Below are 17,140 nucleotides of genomic sequence, written 5' to 3'. Positions count from 1 at the left end.
GGCAACAGACCATTATGAGCTGTGCATTAGAGTGAAGCTTTCTATGAAATATTCACAAACATACAAAGGCACAAACAGACCTTCACATCCCCATATGGACTCAAGATAATAATAGTACATTTCAGTCTAACACATCTATTCATCCAAGTAAGACGACATTATAAACACATGTTTTCCCAACACAGCCAGGCTGTAGGAACCACACACACACACACACACACACATGACAGCTATAAATACACATAAGAGGACTCAACCCAGCTGCAATGAAAAGCATAAATCAACAAGATTGATTTCTATGGTTTGATTGGTTTACAGTGAAGATAAAAAGACATACAGAGATAAAGATTGAGAGAAATAGATTTAGATAGGTAGATTGATTGATTAAACTTCATATTTTTAACCTGCACTACATGCGGCATGCATTTTCAAATTAAATACTGAATTTATGAAAACACCAACTTTCTCTCAATTTTGTGAAGTCGTACAGTCGCAGTGGTGAACAAAAATAAAAATTGAGCATCTTAAATGAACACTAATATATGTCCTCTGATCATACTTAGTCTATGCTTTTGTTTTTCCTTTGTCCATTATCAGTCCAGATATTAATCTATTTCAATAATACAAATGAACTGAGCAGAGCCTTTGTGCAACGCAGCGTGGTTAAATATGTCACACTTGTGCGCATGCAGTGCATAAGTAGTGTCTCATGAAATGTGTACTGAAGAGCTAAATGTCTTCACTTTTACTACAGTGATTGGCAGAGGTGGGCATCACTGGGATCATTGAGAGAGAATTATAGTGTGTGATCTAAACCTTTGATTTGCAATCTAGCTTACATTACTGTTGGTACATAAAGAGAAAAAAAAGCCTTCTCCTCCAGATGGAGGCTAATGTGTTGAGAGCAGTGACTCAATAAGTAAGCACAGGTAGTTAGTTGCTTGAAAAATGGGTAACACATCAGATGTAAGGAAGCTTTTGAAAATGCATGGCATACATTTAAGTGTTTGTCATTAGGAAGACCACTGAAGCACGTCAGCCAGCTGCGCAGGTAGCTAATGTTGGTTTTTAAACTTTCTGCTTAAACTCGCAGTGTTAATAACTGCAGAGTTGTTACATCTGACAATGAGTGTTTCCATGTTGACTTAAGGTTGACTCATCATATTAAGATGGAATTATGCTTCTCCAAAATATACATGTAATGTCTCTGAAAAACGATGAGAAGCAGATGTGCATGCCTCCCAAATCTCAACTAGACGTGCTGATCTGCACATCAAGCAAGCTGAAGGAGTGATTCAGCTCATGTCGGGAAGCAGGCCCAACACAGAGACAAAAATAAACATAAATGTACTACATACAAGTATGAAAACAGCCATGTTAACATATCCCAGAGATCCCCATGCACATCAACAGCTGCTTCAGTCACAAAACACTATGAATATATGGCGTATTGTCCCAGCCAGTTGCCACTGTTATCCCCCTTACACACAACAACTATGTTATAAACTGTTACAGTACACAGTGATAGCTTTCATTTGCTTTGCTACAGTTAGCTCATTCTTGAAATCTTTAACACAAATGTAAACATGACCATGACTTAGTCCCGCAACGCTAAGGGACACATCATTAATAGAAAGCTACATGTGGGGGGGAAAGTTGATTTAACAGCAGGCAAACAAACACAAACAAACAATTAAATAATGAATGATGCTTGAATACTGATAGCAGTATTGAATGCCACAGGAGCTTATTTGGATTACAATTCTGACCAATCAGTAACCGGTACCAATTTAAGACCAGTTCTCAGTGCCCATCCCTTGTGAATGGGCAAATGCAGAGAGATGTACCTGGAAAAATATTCTACTAGCATGTTTGACTGACACATACATGGCGTACGACCTGGAATGTGTTTTAGTGTGTTCCCGTTTTAAATTAGGTGTAACCAAAACTATTATACAAAAGCTGAGGCTCCAGTTTTTGGCTATATTATGAGTATTTATAGATATTTCATGAGCCATAGCTTTTCACAGTTTTTTCATCACATCGTAACTCAAAAATAAAGGTCTTCTTTACTAGACCTTTTACAATCAATAAACTGTTTTTTTAATCTTGTTTAAGAGTCAGTTACTGTCATTTTTTGTATAAAGAACCGGGCCTATAAATTTAGGAACGAAATTTACTCAAATCCCTTGTTTTAACTTTCGGTGGGAGGTTGTCTGTTTATTTATGATTGGATTTGGCATGGGTCCTTTAAGTCATCCTAAACTGCAAGAGCTGTGAATCAGAATCACTCTCTGTGGTGCATCACTCTCGACTGCCACTGCTGTACCGTTAGAGTTAACCACTAGCGGTCATTTGACAAAGCCTTTAATTCCTTTCATCTTAGCAGTTTTCACTCGACTTCAGCGGGTTTTCCATGTCTGCATGAGCACACACCCATGTCTGGAGCCTTAATGTGTCCCTGTGAATAATTACACAAGTATATGCATATACCATTGTCATAAAAAATCCTTGCAAAAGGAAAAAAGTATTATTTTTAATCAGACCACAAAAGCCTTTGCTTTGTAGCAAAGAAAGGCGGAGTATAATGTGGCTTCATGGACATATTTGGTCATGTGGGTGGAGTTCAAACTCCAAAACAGAAAAGGATCTATCTTTTCTAGTCCAGTTCTGACCAAATGGAGAAAATATGCCTCTGCGCAACATGGCTGCACCGAGACCTTTCCTGCTCTCTTCAACTATTTTTCCATATTAATTATTCAGGAACGTTTCCTGTCTTTTTTGACACCTGTGAAGGAGTTCAACCTCATGTTCCATTACAGCAAAGACGGATACTACGTAATTAGACTTCATATGTTTCCAGTTACATATGCTGAGGTCACTCCTTTTCGCTGCTGCCTTCCAACTCCACCACCACTATCAACCATTTCAGAGCAACATGGAAACCATTAGGTAGCCTCTAATTAAATATCCAGAAAGCTTTTGTCACTACTTATGTCTGGCAAGAAATTGACTGGGTCAATATATATAGAGTATATTAAATATATAATACTAGATAGATATTAAAAACTGTCATGATGCAAACACATTTTCTACCAAAACTCCAAGCACATTAGAAGTGACTCATTAACCTCTGTGGAAAGAGAAGCATATTGTGGATCCCAGGAATGTGTACATAAATTAAAGCTACAGTTTGAAATTTTATTAGCAGTTCTGTCAGTGGTGATGGATTTCATTTAAACCTTGAGCAAATATTTATCTCTCAGTAGCTGTTGGTGTTTTGTGTGTGTATTGGAGATTCTGCCTGTCTTAATCATTTTTCCTCATGTCAGGCTTTGCTTAGATACTGACATCTGGGCATTTAATAGTGCTGGCAAATAATGGCTGCTGGCTGAGCTTTAGCATACTTCAAGCCATACCTTAGAGGGCTAAGCAGGGGTTTGTTCAAATGAACAGATATTCCAGCTCAAATGTGAACTAAATCCTGAGACAAGCCAAAATTTCACTAGTTTGGCCTGACTTGGCTGAGGCAATAACAATAAATTTATTGTGCATAGATAATTTGTTTGAACAGATAGTTTTCACTGTCAAAGGTGTGCCATATTCCTGTAGTCAGCAAAAGTCTTATTTTACCACATTGACCACATTGCCACATTATGTGACAAACAGTGCAAACGCATATGGTGTACTTAAATCTATCCGATTGTCACATATCATTGTGAAAGTGCACAGTTAATGTCGACTGACAAATTCAAACCTGGCGGACACAATAAAAACAATATTGTACAATATAGTGCAATCAAATACATTATGTTGATGGTATAATAAATGGTATAAGACTGGCAGAGATTTTTTTTTTTTATTTAACTCATTTATCAGTTCTTGTTGTATTGGCATGCCTTGTATTGTAAGTTGTACTGTAATATTTCCATAAAATTCCTAATACCAAAACATTAGCTACTAATTTTTAGCCCTCCTCAAACACAAACACCTTCGTCTTTGGGGTGGGGGGAGCAGAATAGTACATTTACAATAAGTTTGAATCAGCACCACTCTGACACAATTGGAACGAGAACCTAAAGTTTCACAAAGGCAGCTTTTTCACTACCCATTTGCATTACATTATGTTGAGAGTGTTGCTTTTATTGTGTCCTGACCATATATTTCATCCAATAGAGGAAATAAATGCTAAATGTTGAATAAAACTTTACTTTTGACAACACGGACAAGACCATAATTGTAACAAAGATGTAGTTTACTGTACGTTGGCTGCACTGTTTGTTGTACAAGTATAAAACTGCTCTTAATGGAATGAAAAGTCACACACAGTATCCCTACTCTTTTCCTCATTGTGGTGTCAATCACTGTGCCATCCCCACACGTGTACAATATAACAATAAATATGTTTATGGCAAGACATAACATTGGACTGTAAATATGTCTTGGCCAACACACAAATAAATGGGTATGCCAGTTGAGCACCATATGCAACTAATTAGGAACTCTTTTTTGTGCGTTTTAACAAGAAAGTGAAGGAGGCGAGGAGAGAGACAGAGGGAGACACGACAGTTAATCTTTTGCTTTTATTTTACTTAGCAGTACTTGCAATGGCTCACTTGTGCATCTATACACAAAAAAAGAAAGGATTAGGTAAAGAAACAGAATGAAGAACATTGTAGCACTACATTTATGTTATTAAACATCTTAGCATGTAGGAAACACACTGCAGCAAACCTAAGCTAGCCAACATAAATTATTTTGTATCAAAATATTGCCTGAGATTTACCCTGTTTGATCACTGGTGCTGGCAGGGAGACGACCGTGGTTATGAAATGCAGCCAAACATTTCAGGAAATGCACCGGGTAAAAAAAGCTTAGCAGACTGTTTCTATTTTTCATGTTTACTTGTATTACTTGTATTCTGATTCCTATGTGCGGCAACTAACAAGTCAAACATCAGGGATATTACAAACTTAATTTTGAGACTTCTTCTTTGGTGGCTGATTAAGTTGTCCTCGGTCTTAAGGAACAAAAGACTTAAGGGTGAGCTATAAATCAATGCAGACCTTGTTTCCCCTGGGCTATTCAGCCACTTGGGGTGTAAAACACTCAAAGGCAATGAGCACTTGAAAGTCTGGAGCTGCGGACAGATTCTGCCCAGCAATTATCCTGTCTGCATGCCTCCTAAACACTGCATACCAGATATGTTTGGGCCTCTTCAGAAACATTCCCAGTTATGGAGACACAGATGCTAATGACACCACTTTTTCAGTGCAGCAGAGACAGAAGGCCTCTGGCCATCATTTCTAAAACACATGCCACACAGCCTGCACCACCCACACCACACAGACCTGTTATTGATGACCACTGACGGCGCTCCTCTTCACTCTAGTCAGGGTGGCCGCCATAGGCAACAAAGCAGTAAATATAACTTGTCAAGGTAACGTAACTTACTTATCAGCGCTTATCAGTTAACCTACACTTGTCTTGTTAGTGAAGACAGAGATCCTGTAAAAGGTGTGTTCATAATTTGAAATTTTCTCTTCTGGCTGAGTAGTGCTGTCTACGACTTTGTGTTTCCTTTTTGGGCTGCTGCCCAGTAAGGAGCAGACTGACAAGCAACTGTCACAAGGATTGATGTGTCCAGCTGGTGTGCAAGAGGTGGGCTAAGAGACACAGGAGCAAGAGCAGTGCACATTAAATCTGATGGCCAAGACGAGAGGGGTGTGGTTGAGGCCCGAGCAGAAGGTTTGAAGGTGATAGAAAGATGAGGTAAGATAGAGGGGTGGAGGGGAGGGGTGGATCATTGAGGGAGAAGGTGACAGGAAGTGACTCTACCTTAGATACCTTCAAGGTGACTCAGTAGGACAGAACATTCCCATGGGTTTACTACTGCAAAAAGCGATAGACAGAGAGAGAGAGAAAAAGAAAGAGAGAGGGAGAGAGAGAATTTCAAGGTGCAAAAGCTCTTTGCAGATGTCCAAATACACAGTAAATCACCGTGAGGACCTGAGGGTGCTCAAATGCTTTTTGACTGAATCTGTCTCCCAGCCCAGAGGCTCCAGAATGACTAAAACATTAACAGGAGTCTTCAGGGTAGCGGCAGAAGCCCACCCATCCCCCACCAGCGCCTGCACAATCCCAGGACTGTGCAAACATAAGGCCAAACCAAAATGGCCTCCATTCAGATGTTGTGCAAATGCACTGCAAATGTTTGAAACCAAGAGAATGCTTGACTAGACGATAGGCTTGTACACAAACTATCTATTTAGCCCTGTGTCCCCATTCCCATGAGTCATAAAGTCGCCCCTGGCATTTGAGTAGAGAGGTCTGTGTGTCGAGTTACAGGTGTTCTTTTTAACACAGTTGCTCAAAAAAAAAAAAAAAAAAAAAAAAAAAAGGTTTATGACTTTTCTTCTATGGAGGGCTGAGGAAACAGAAGTGGCATTGGGTTTAAAAAACAAGTTTAAACCTAGGATGTAATCACCTTTATAGCACAATAACAAATAGGCTAACACAGCGTGCTATGCAGCCATACTTCTGCAATCAACATACTTTTCTGCAAAACACCCACTGAGCAAAAGCAGCAAACCTTCAATCACACTCGGACCGTCAAAATGCTGAGAGAAAAGAAACAAATTACTTGTGAATGAAAACAAACAGCAATATTTTATTTTATTATGTTCTAAACACATAAAGACGTATTACAATGAATATAAATGATAATAAAAAATGAAGCTGCTTCCAAAACTTCAGAATTAGCAACCTGGAATATTAGTTGATTTTAATTTCTTTGGTTTAGAATAAAAGAAAAAAAAAAAAACAAAACCATTCTGTGAATATTAGTAAGAAGTTTAGTGCAGCACCATTATTCAAATGTGCAATAACATTAATGTATCTATTTCTTATTGCTCATAAATGGGCCGAGTAGTGAAATGAGTAGTAGTGAAATGAATGAAATTCTTTTAACAGTTTTATGGGTACGAAATTACAACTCCACATTTTGAATTCATTGAACTGTAACTGGCAAGCTTACTTTGGAGAGTGAATAAATGTTCTTTTTATGTACGCTGTTTAAACTTTTTAATGCTTTAACATTAATGTGTCATAGCCTTAACATTGCTCTTTTCCACACATTGTCCCATCTTCACACCATTCCTCATTTTGCCTCCTCTGACCTCCAAATGGAAAATGACTGACATGATTTAATGCTAATGAACAGAACATTAATAGGGGATATAAACCAGTGAGTGCTTATAATTACAGGAGAGCCTCACAGAACTATTTTCACAACTCAAAATGATTCAAATACATTTAGAAATACTAATCTCAGCAATATTTCACTCACCATTACACAGATATGGCTTATTTGCAACTTGCTTTAGCTGTTTTCTGATAGGAGGACAGAAAGTGCAATAATGCTGCCACAAAGGTAGAAATGGAGCTCTGCAGAGGCAGTGTCTGTGGCTCTCGGTTGCCTGGATGTGTGTGCTCGACTGCCCCCTGGCAGATGCAGCTGTCACTGCACTAACATTTCAGCAAAAAGGAAAACCACTCCCTACAACAGAATACCCTAGGAAAAATGGCCCTATGTCTTACACATATTGTTATATTCACCTTATCATTTATGCCATCTGCAGTGTTTTGGGTTAATGTAAGGAGGAGGATGCCTGAGGATACAGTAAGGATGCAAGGAAGCACATCATCTAAGACCTCCAGGGGTCTATTACTGCTTCAAAACCATTTAACACATTAGACAGAAGTGTGAGCCTCTGAATACGTGCAGAAGATACATACTGGTATTCAGAGCTTTACAAAAGCGTACACTCTAAAGAGAAAACCAGGTCTTAGCAGCCTGTCTTTTAAATACACAGCAACTAACAGCAGCCTAGACAGATACAGACAGCTGTCTGTATCTGTCATGACAAGTTTCCTCATTTCTGGCCTTGCGCATTAAAACATTAAGGTACTTCATTGCTATGCCGCTGAGATCAGAGTATTTCCTTTTCATTCATATTTTCTGGCAATGTTTAAAAGCCAAAAATTGGAACTGCTCTCCAGTTGTTGGCTGGTGAGCCGTTACAGAGATTACATAGGCATAGAGAACTGTTTCAGTCTGAGCCAAGGCACCAGTGAGACACTGGGAAAAAAACAAGCTCACAACTTGAGCCTTACAGCAGCAACAAGAGATACCAATTTCATTTGTAACAAAAAGATCCAACACATTTAAAGCAAAGCATGTTGAGGTACATATGATGGACTAATAAAAAACCTGAAATGCACAAGAAGACAACACTGCTCAGAGATAATGCCTAGTTATTGTTTTTAAATAATAACCATACTCAAAAGGTAGAAAAGCTTAAACACAGTTGGTCATTATATCTTTTTTTGTTTTTACATAAAGCCTGCATGTTCATGTTGCACACTAGCTGTAATGCGGTGTGGTTAGATGTGTTGTTAAACTACCCTCTGTCACAAACACATGCTATGTGACTGAACTGCAGAGTAGCCCTCAAAACTGACGCTGTGGGAAGATACTGCATTACAGTACCTCAGTCTAACTACAGGTGGCAGCACAGCCCCTGACACAAGATTTTGCTAGATGTGATCACTGCCAGAGAGCATCTTTAATGTCTGAACATAAACCACTAAGACCACAGAGATCAAGTTAGTAGGTGACCAGTAACTTTGGTGAATGAAGCCAGCATTGTGGCAGCCCTGCATGGACATCATGACTTCACAAACTCATCAGAACTAGAACTATTTGCTCTATATAGTCAATCAATAGTCTCCTCTATCCTTGTCACCATTTTAAGTGGGAAATACAGAATTGCCACTTTTCACAGCTTAAGAAGCGCTTTGTGCTCGGTAACACCTTCTCCTGATAAATGGACATAGGGCAGAATATTCTAGAGGGGGCCACTGCAGATGAACATGCATCACTGCATCCGTTTTGCAGTGCTTAAAGTCTGCTCAGTGCAGAATGACATCACTCAACCAAGACCACTGGAGCAGAACCAGAGCCTGTAAGGCTATTCAAATTAATTAACAAATGACCTTAGATTAAAAGGGGAGTCACAGATCAGACAATGAAGGCATTTATCAATTCAATAGACAAGGGTATTCTCACATCATGCCTTTCTATCACTTCTCTGTACGAGTAAGCTCACACTCAATTCCCCTGAAAAGAATATGACAGTATTATACATAAGTTATTATAAAAAAACAGCTATAGGGTATTGCATAATTTACTTTCGTCTCGCAGACGTTTCAGTCCCCGCTTGTATTAAAATGCCTTTGGATATAAAAACATCGCTGGTTGTTTTTCTTTAGGGAGGAGAATTCTACAATAAAGAAGCAACCAGGAATCCTGTCACGGCGGTGTCTGATAAAGTGTGAAATAAGCTGCAGCCCAGATGGCATTTTCTTTTATTTCAAGAACAGACTATATCTGAACCATCTCAGAGAGACAAGTCAATCTCAAGGTTCGCTAATACAGTCCCATGGACAGGGGGATAAATCCCCAGTAGGCAACAAAAAGCAGATCAATAAAGAAAGCATGTAAACAAACCACAGTGGAAATGAAGTTGAGATGGATGGAGAGTGGGATAGTGAGGGTGGCCAGCAGTGCTTCAAATAAAGCACACGGCCAGGGACAGAAAGAAGAATAAAAGGGCAGAAAGCCAGGGGGACTGTTGGTGCGAGGAGCAGTGGGAGTGCAAATGAGGAGAGGGAGATGCATGGCCATGAAGGAGAGAAAGGAGCAGAGAAAGAGGAAGAGAATGCGTGAGGGAGATGGGGGAAGCGAGAAATTGAGAGAGAGAAAAACGGTAGTGTAGAGGTGATTTATGCTAGTTGTATAATTTTCTACAACGCTGCTCTCCCCTCTTCCCCTACGGCTCTCCTTTCCTCCTCTATATCCCACCCTCCCACCAGGGTGTGCTCCTCCTCACTGTCACACCAAGAACAGTCCCTGGCCACACCAGCCAGTGATTAAGATTCTGCCGTGATGCGACTGCAGCACTTCGCAAATGGAAGACTGGACATAATTTCCCTAAAATGCTGTTTTTTATCACCTATTTCCCCTTCATCAGCTTGCCGCACACGATTGATAGCTGATGGCACCTCTGACAACTTAACGTTTTTATGGTTAGATTTATGGGCTATCTGCTCCTCTCCTTTTACAGCTCAAACTCTGTAAAAATGCTTATTTCTCAGATAAGGAGAGGGAGGGTGTGTGTCTATGTGTATGGAATCGTATCACACCCAGCTAAATGTATGTATGAGAGAGAAGGGCCCAGCTCACTGCATTGCAGTCCAGAACAGTGCTGGGCTTCCAGGACTTTATAGCTGTGCAGAGGCTGAAATTATCTCTGCGTGGCACCATGGATTAAATAATACTTCTCACTTCTTAGATAGCATACCACCTAACTCTCATCAGCTCCTTAGCAGCAAGCGTTTGCCATATCCCTCGTTCTAGGAAGTAATAAACACTTGAACACGAAAAGGGAAGTGTTCTCTATGCAAACAATATAGGTGTGTATTCATACAGAGACTTTTCTTTCCCACACACGTATATGCCTATCAAGGCATCATTTCCTGTATCGTTTTTTTTTATCATGAAGCAAAACAGACACGCAGAGTAATATTGTAAGTGATCAACAACAATGTACGGTACATGTTGGATGAATGTGTGAAAAAATGGTAAAGATATAGCATGACAGCTCATTATCATTCTCACACCAAGTTTAACTAATTAAGTTGAATAAGGAGAGTTTTGATGGCACTCAACATCTGAACACTTGAGTACAAATTGTCTTGATGAGTATTTGTTTGCATGCGTGTATGTGTGTGTGTGCATATGTTGATGCAAGTTAGAGGTTTTCAGTGTAGTGGGGGTCTGCTGGACTTACTGGGCTGCAGTGGAAGCGTGGCCACTGCAGGTTCCCCTCCCACCCTGGTCAGATTTACAGCCAGTACGGGCTCCCAGTTAGCCTTCTCCTCTCCTCCACTGATGAGCCTGGCAGATCCCAGACAGACGCCCTGGGGGACTGGAGTGTGACAGGGAATGGGGGAGGGGAAAGAGAGAGAGAGAGAGAGAGATGTGTGTAGAAAAAGAGGGAGAGAGAAAAGGAGAGAGAGAACCAGTCTGATGAGATCGGTGATTCATAGACACCCAGGAGGACACACCCTGGAATGGGGTAATACCAAACATGTTTTAACTGGGCTGGCCCATAATTCATTAGGGTTACCAAGGCTACAAGGAGCACCTTAGGAGAGAGGCCCCAGAAATCATCTCTGCGTGTTGTTAGATGCAGCCCGTATAGGAGGGGAGATTAATATTCAAGGCTACAGTGTGCTCGCTCTTAGTGGAGAAGACCAATCTGTTGAGTGGAGCAAAGCAGCACATTTGATGTCTGCATATTTCCACATCAAGTCACAGGTTGTTCTGAATTTTCCATACCTTTTTTTTCCTTGGTACTGTGTCAGGGTGTCAGTGGAAATTTTATGACATGAAATATGTAACTGGAAAAATTGCAGCTGTAATGTGCTTAAATACAGCAATCTTCCCAGTGCAATAAACCCAGTATGGAGCTATCCTATTCAACAATTTAAAAAATCTTCAGTGTTAATGTTACTTTAATAGTGCTTTTGCAAGTGCCAGTGTGCATAATGTCTCATCACAAGAGATAAATATCACAATAATCACTATTCTTGTGTGAAATAGCAGGCTGATCCTTATTAGCCATAAGCAGAAAATTCACACAGTGTCATCTTTATTTATAAAGTTCTTCTCCTAAAGCTGCCTAAGTATATCACATCGCGACTCAAATTTAAAACTACTATACTGATTTTGGAAAGACTATCTTCACATAATATGCTTCATATCGATGGAACAACTTAAGCCTACAAAAATTTTACATGAACGTCTCATCTCACTGGGCGATTTTAAACTTGTGATTGTATCTGATGCTGTTCTGTGATTTCTATCTCTGCTTATTTCTTCTGCTTTAATCAAGTCTCTCTTGCAAAAGAGTTCTTGAGATAACCTGATAAAAATAAAGCTCATGAATACATTACACTGAAGTAGCGTACATTTGTAGTTCCTCATCAAATCACTAAATACAGAGTGTGCGTCTATTTCCACTCATTGGAAACCTTTTCCCACAAGGCCCAGAAACTGCCGTCAGCTTACCGGGGAGCTTAATTGCTCTGATTATTCTATGTAATTGCTGTTGCTTTCTGTCTTGACTTTTATAGGGCTGCAATGAACAGGTATGGCTTGATTGTGGGTGGCTTTGGAAAGTGGGCACAGCTCATGTTGTTTCAATTACATTCGGGGCATTTCTGTAGCACGCTTTGGTTGACTGAGTCAGATTCCTCATCTCCATTTTCCGAAAGCAAGTCGGGATTATGCGCATGAGACCGGAGGATGATGATGATGATAGTGAATGAGGCCATTACACCCTTACTCAGCACCTGGGAGGTACTGTCTGACTGTATGGCACTCAGGTTTATTATCACCTTGTTTCCTAACACAGCACCAGCCTGTTGACATCATACTGTGAAATTCTAGACATATGTGAAGTATTGAAACAAATACAGAAGTACCAGGTAACAACATGACCTCATGTGCAGTAAAAAGCTCTTCATCATCTCAATACCATTTAATAGAAGCCTATTAATCACATAATGTAAAACGTGGTCTCTTCTAAAAGGCCACAAACTGGGTTACCCATTGAAAAATGGTCTCTTTCTGATTAAGCAATCACATTGCAGGCATAAGCTGTCCAGTTTTCATAAATCACTTCAAACATACATGGCATTTGATTAGAACCCATTAGCAATGAGCAACAGTGTGTGATGTGCATGTGAGGAGGCATGTGCATGTGTCTCATCTCACATTTTCCATGGTCTGCTCTTTAGGATGTTCCTCATTAGTGTGAATATTAATGCGACCAGAAAGGGGGGAAGAGGGGAAGAAAAATGTAAAAGGAATTTGGAAGAGCTTTTTAAAGGGGCCATTTCATCAGAATCGTTATTTTTTTGCGGTTCTCTGAAGGCTCGTAACCGGCGGTCTATGAAGAGAGACATGCCGCAGTGGGGCTTAATTTAAAACCAGAAAGGTCACTGCGCTAAGAAAGGTCCTCAGCTCAGCCAAAAATATAAAATGAGGAGGAGAAAAAGAAAGCAGTGGGGGAGGAGGAGTGGGCCAAGAAAGAGAGCAGAATGAAAGGAGATCAGAGGATGCCGATTGAGAAGGGGGGACCCGAGCGGGAGGAAACACATTCAAGTAATTTGGAAAGACAGTGTTATGGAAGGGAGTACAAAAATGGAAAAATACTGAGGAAAGAGGAAAACTGAGGAAGGATAATGAATTGAGTTGCAATTGAACTGGAACAGGCTTCGCCATCAAAACAGATGCAAGGGCTTTTTTTGTTTACTTTAATGGTGTTTTTGTAAGTAATTTGTTATAATGGCCTACAATTTCAGGGAAAAACGCTGCATCCATACACAGTGAAGGACTGCCAATCTGTCCAACAATCTGTGTTGGCAGAAACACAACCCTCCCCAAGCCTTTGCTGAATTAGGCTCTCCGTGCTTGGTACTGGACCAGAGTGCTAATGGTCAGATGGGAAATTAGCTTTGTCATATGCAACTCAGCACAAAATAGGTACGACTTTGAAAATTACATTTCTCCCCAGATAGGTGTGTTTATAAGTGATGATGACACTTGATTTGGCTGCATGTCATGTGTTGGACTTGGCCTGGTTAACAATAGTAAACCGTTCAGCAATGAAGTGGGCCTCCCCCAACTCTACCTTCCATTCAACAAACTAACACTCCCGTCTTCAATCACTTGTTTATCTATCAGCTCACTTTAATTGTCCGCTGGGTTTTTGACTGCACCACATTACATAAAAGCACACGGGAGCCTCATGGCAGCAGCAGGACAGCCTCTGATGTAAAGCCTCACGCTTTGCACAGATAAGGCGGGTTCAATTTTAATGTTGCTAGCACACCGAGACGCACCAGGCTCACTTGTAAAACAGAATGCCCCCTTCGCTTGTAAACGCAGCAGCCCAAGAGGAGGAAAGCGATGGGGGTTGGGCCGGTTGAATTAAAAGGAGGAGAGGAATTCCACTTGTCCAACTCCTGCAATCCATCCAGTGGATCAATTTCTTCTCTCAAATTCCCAATCCATTCCCCATCTCTTTTAAAAACTAATACCCAATTCCAATCAAAACTGCAGTAAAGCATACCTTGTAAAAGGTCATAGTGTGACCTCTGAGTTCTCTAAATTGGATGCTGGGTGTCCCACTTTCCTTTGAAATACTGCACAGCCTGATATTAAAACTGCCCCGTACACAACCACACCACCAGTGGGAGCTGCATCCAGCCCATCAGTAGGTGTTGATTTTGATGCGAAGTGTCACAGCACGGAGAGCTTAACAAGATATTGGTTGTCTGTGTTGAGGGGAAACAGGAAACCAGAAGTCAAACCTAAACTAGAGCTTTGGGGCCCGGGAATGATTTTTAGGATAGGTGTATCTGTGTGTGCATGTGTGCTTGCCATAGGCAGAACGCCGGCATATAGTGGAGCATCTCTCCTGCAGCCAGCCGAGGGAACTGATCAGATGGACGATCAAACACTAATCATTCCCTCACGGCCCATACCGAGTAAAGCTGTCATTAATTTTGCGGAATTACATCAAATCTGAGACATTCTTTATGTGGCCCACGGCCTGTAGACAGTTATACGACAGGGACTGCTGCGCTAAGCAGATGGAGCAGCTTGGCCGTGCATACTAAATACCACCGTCCCCCATTTCTCTATCTCCACCCTCCCAACACTCTGCCCTCCTTCCAGGCACTCTGCTCCCACTCCCTCTTTCTTTGTTTTCTACCCTTCTAATGCCTTTCCTTGACTATATGGTCAAACAGCCTCAACGATTACATCACTAACCCCACGCAAATGGGCATTATTTAACTTGAAAATGCTCATATTGCTTTAAATAATACCTTGATAGAAAAAAAACTGCATTGATTTGTATTTCTATGAGCTCTATTCACAAACAAGACACATCACACATTAATTTGATATAATGGGGAAATAAATTGCTCACTGACATAAATCTTTAATGTTTGTCTCTTGGATGTTGACAAATCTAATAGTTTACTTTGCTATACACAACAGAAGGTCATAATCCCATTTGAGGTTTCCTTGGCAACCGATTACTGCTGAAGGCAAGTTGCAATTTATGACCAGTGACACATACCTGCCATTCCCTTTGAATGAGACATGTGGTAAGCTATATTCAGACAGATCACCTCAGGTAATGAAACTGCAGCAGCACTCCTGGGCTATACCATTTTCTTATATTGAGAGGAATTCCAAGCCAGGCTGCTAGAAATCAGCAGACGACAGAGATTAAATTTGTGTGGAATAATCCTGCAACTGGTAAATAAACAACATATTTGGGCTTTTGTGCCAAAACAATTGTTTTTTTTCTAATACTTGATATTAGGGCTGGGAGATATGGACAAAATCAAATATCAAAATATTTTTGATCAAATACCTCGATATTGCAACAACATTGTAGGGATGGCTACTGGTGATTTCACAAAATATTTACACAATGAGATTTTTATAAATAATCAACAGTCATGTGGATATAATGACTAAGTGGATAAAGGAAAATAATAGAACCGCTGGAACAGTCTGGTGAGTTCAGACAGTTACATCACTTTATTGTAATGTAGCCTTTAAAACCAGGAAAAGACAATACTAATGCCCACGGTGCAAAGTTAACTTTTTTGTCCACTGGCCAAATGTCTAGTGAATATTTAAATTTTACCAGCCGATCAGTAGATTACCATTGTTTTTTTTGGCTGGTAAGTGAAGCTAATCTACCAGCCACTTGAATATTTTACCAGCATTTGGCTGGTGGCCGGTGCTAATTTCGTGCCTGCTTATGCCATATCACAATATTACGATATCCAAAATCTAAGACCATATCTAGTCTCATATCACAATAGATATAATATCCATATATTGCCCAACCCTAGTTGATATTAGTCTAGCTTGTACCTCCCAAAGAAAGAAGATGGTGTGTCTGTGCATGTGTGTGCATGTTTTGGGGGTGGGGGTTGGAGGGGGGTTATGACAGACAGAGGAGCCATAACAGCAGGCAACCAGGTCAAGATCAAGCAGTTTCATGGACAATCCACTTTCAGTCTAGTCTCTATTAGGGTGAAGACTCACATTCCTACAGCACAGCCATCGTCTAACTTCACACAACAGTGACGCTTCAAAGTCAAGGCTATCTGAGGACTGCTAACACTTCCTGAAATACCAGTAACACAAACAGGAGCCAGTAGGAGCCAGCATATATGATTAATTCTTAACCAGGTCTTAGTTTATAGTCTATAGTTACTGCATAAAAGAAATCACAATAGAACCAGATCAAAAAAAAGACAATTATTTTGAATCTTGTGGAAGCTACAGATGCTACAAAATCATGTTTACAATTTTAACACTTTTAAGATCTTTATTTCCTAACATCATACAGTCTATAATACAAATATAAACAATGGATAAACAGTAACTGAATAAGCTAGTCATTGCAGTACAAACTATTTAATTATCCCACTGCATAGAGAGAGCCACAACCTCCAGCACCACTTTGCTCACACAGGCTCAGCACACTATTAATCCACTTAAACACAATTTATAGGGTCTCTACATCGACTGTCCGTCGGCATAAAATTACATGAAGCGTCCTTATAGTGTCTTCAACAGACTAAATTAGCCAAACTGGACTTACTAATTGAGGAGGAGTAAAGTACTGTGTGACTGGATTGACTCATCAATGAGTAGAGATAAATAAGCAGGCTAAAACAGTATGGGAACATCAATAACCATATGTAATATATTATGAACATTATTTAAGCTGTGGTTACTGAGGCATGATTACATCAAATACTAACTGTAATTTCCACTTCTATGATCTGGGTATTTGCTTTATTGTGGTTTCAGGAACTCAACTGCCTCACACCGTGTGCTGCAATGGAATAATGTTATTAAACCTACTTAATAATCATTTTTTAATCAAGATTCAAATTTAAATAGATTCAG

The 17,140-nt window shown here is 40.1% G+C and overlaps 1 protein-coding gene across 5 annotated transcripts in view; it reads right to left on the bottom strand.

Annotated features, from left to right (window-relative positions):
- hoxc11a (homeobox C11a) overlaps nucleotides 1-17,140 on the bottom strand; it is a 77,601-nt gene that overhangs the window by 53,858 nt on the left and 6,603 nt on the right. For 3 of the 5 annotated variants that reach the window (XR_006095747.1, XR_006095746.1, XR_006095745.1), the window contains exon 3: nucleotides 10,914-11,051. The exons of the other annotated variants lie outside the window; for them this stretch is intronic. The gene's annotated coding sequence lies outside the window, so the exon portion shown is untranslated. The remainder of the gene's footprint in view (nucleotides 1-10,913; nucleotides 11,052-17,140) is intronic. 5 annotated transcript variants of the gene reach the window in all.

Source organism: Thunnus maccoyii, chromosome 4, assembly GCF_910596095.1.
Source record: "Thunnus maccoyii chromosome 4, fThuMac1.1, whole genome shotgun sequence".
Taxonomy (NCBI): domain Eukaryota; kingdom Metazoa; phylum Chordata; class Actinopteri; order Scombriformes; family Scombridae; genus Thunnus; species Thunnus maccoyii.
The sequence above is the reverse complement of the archived record's forward strand: the minus strand, read 5'-3'. Positions and strand labels throughout refer to the sequence as shown.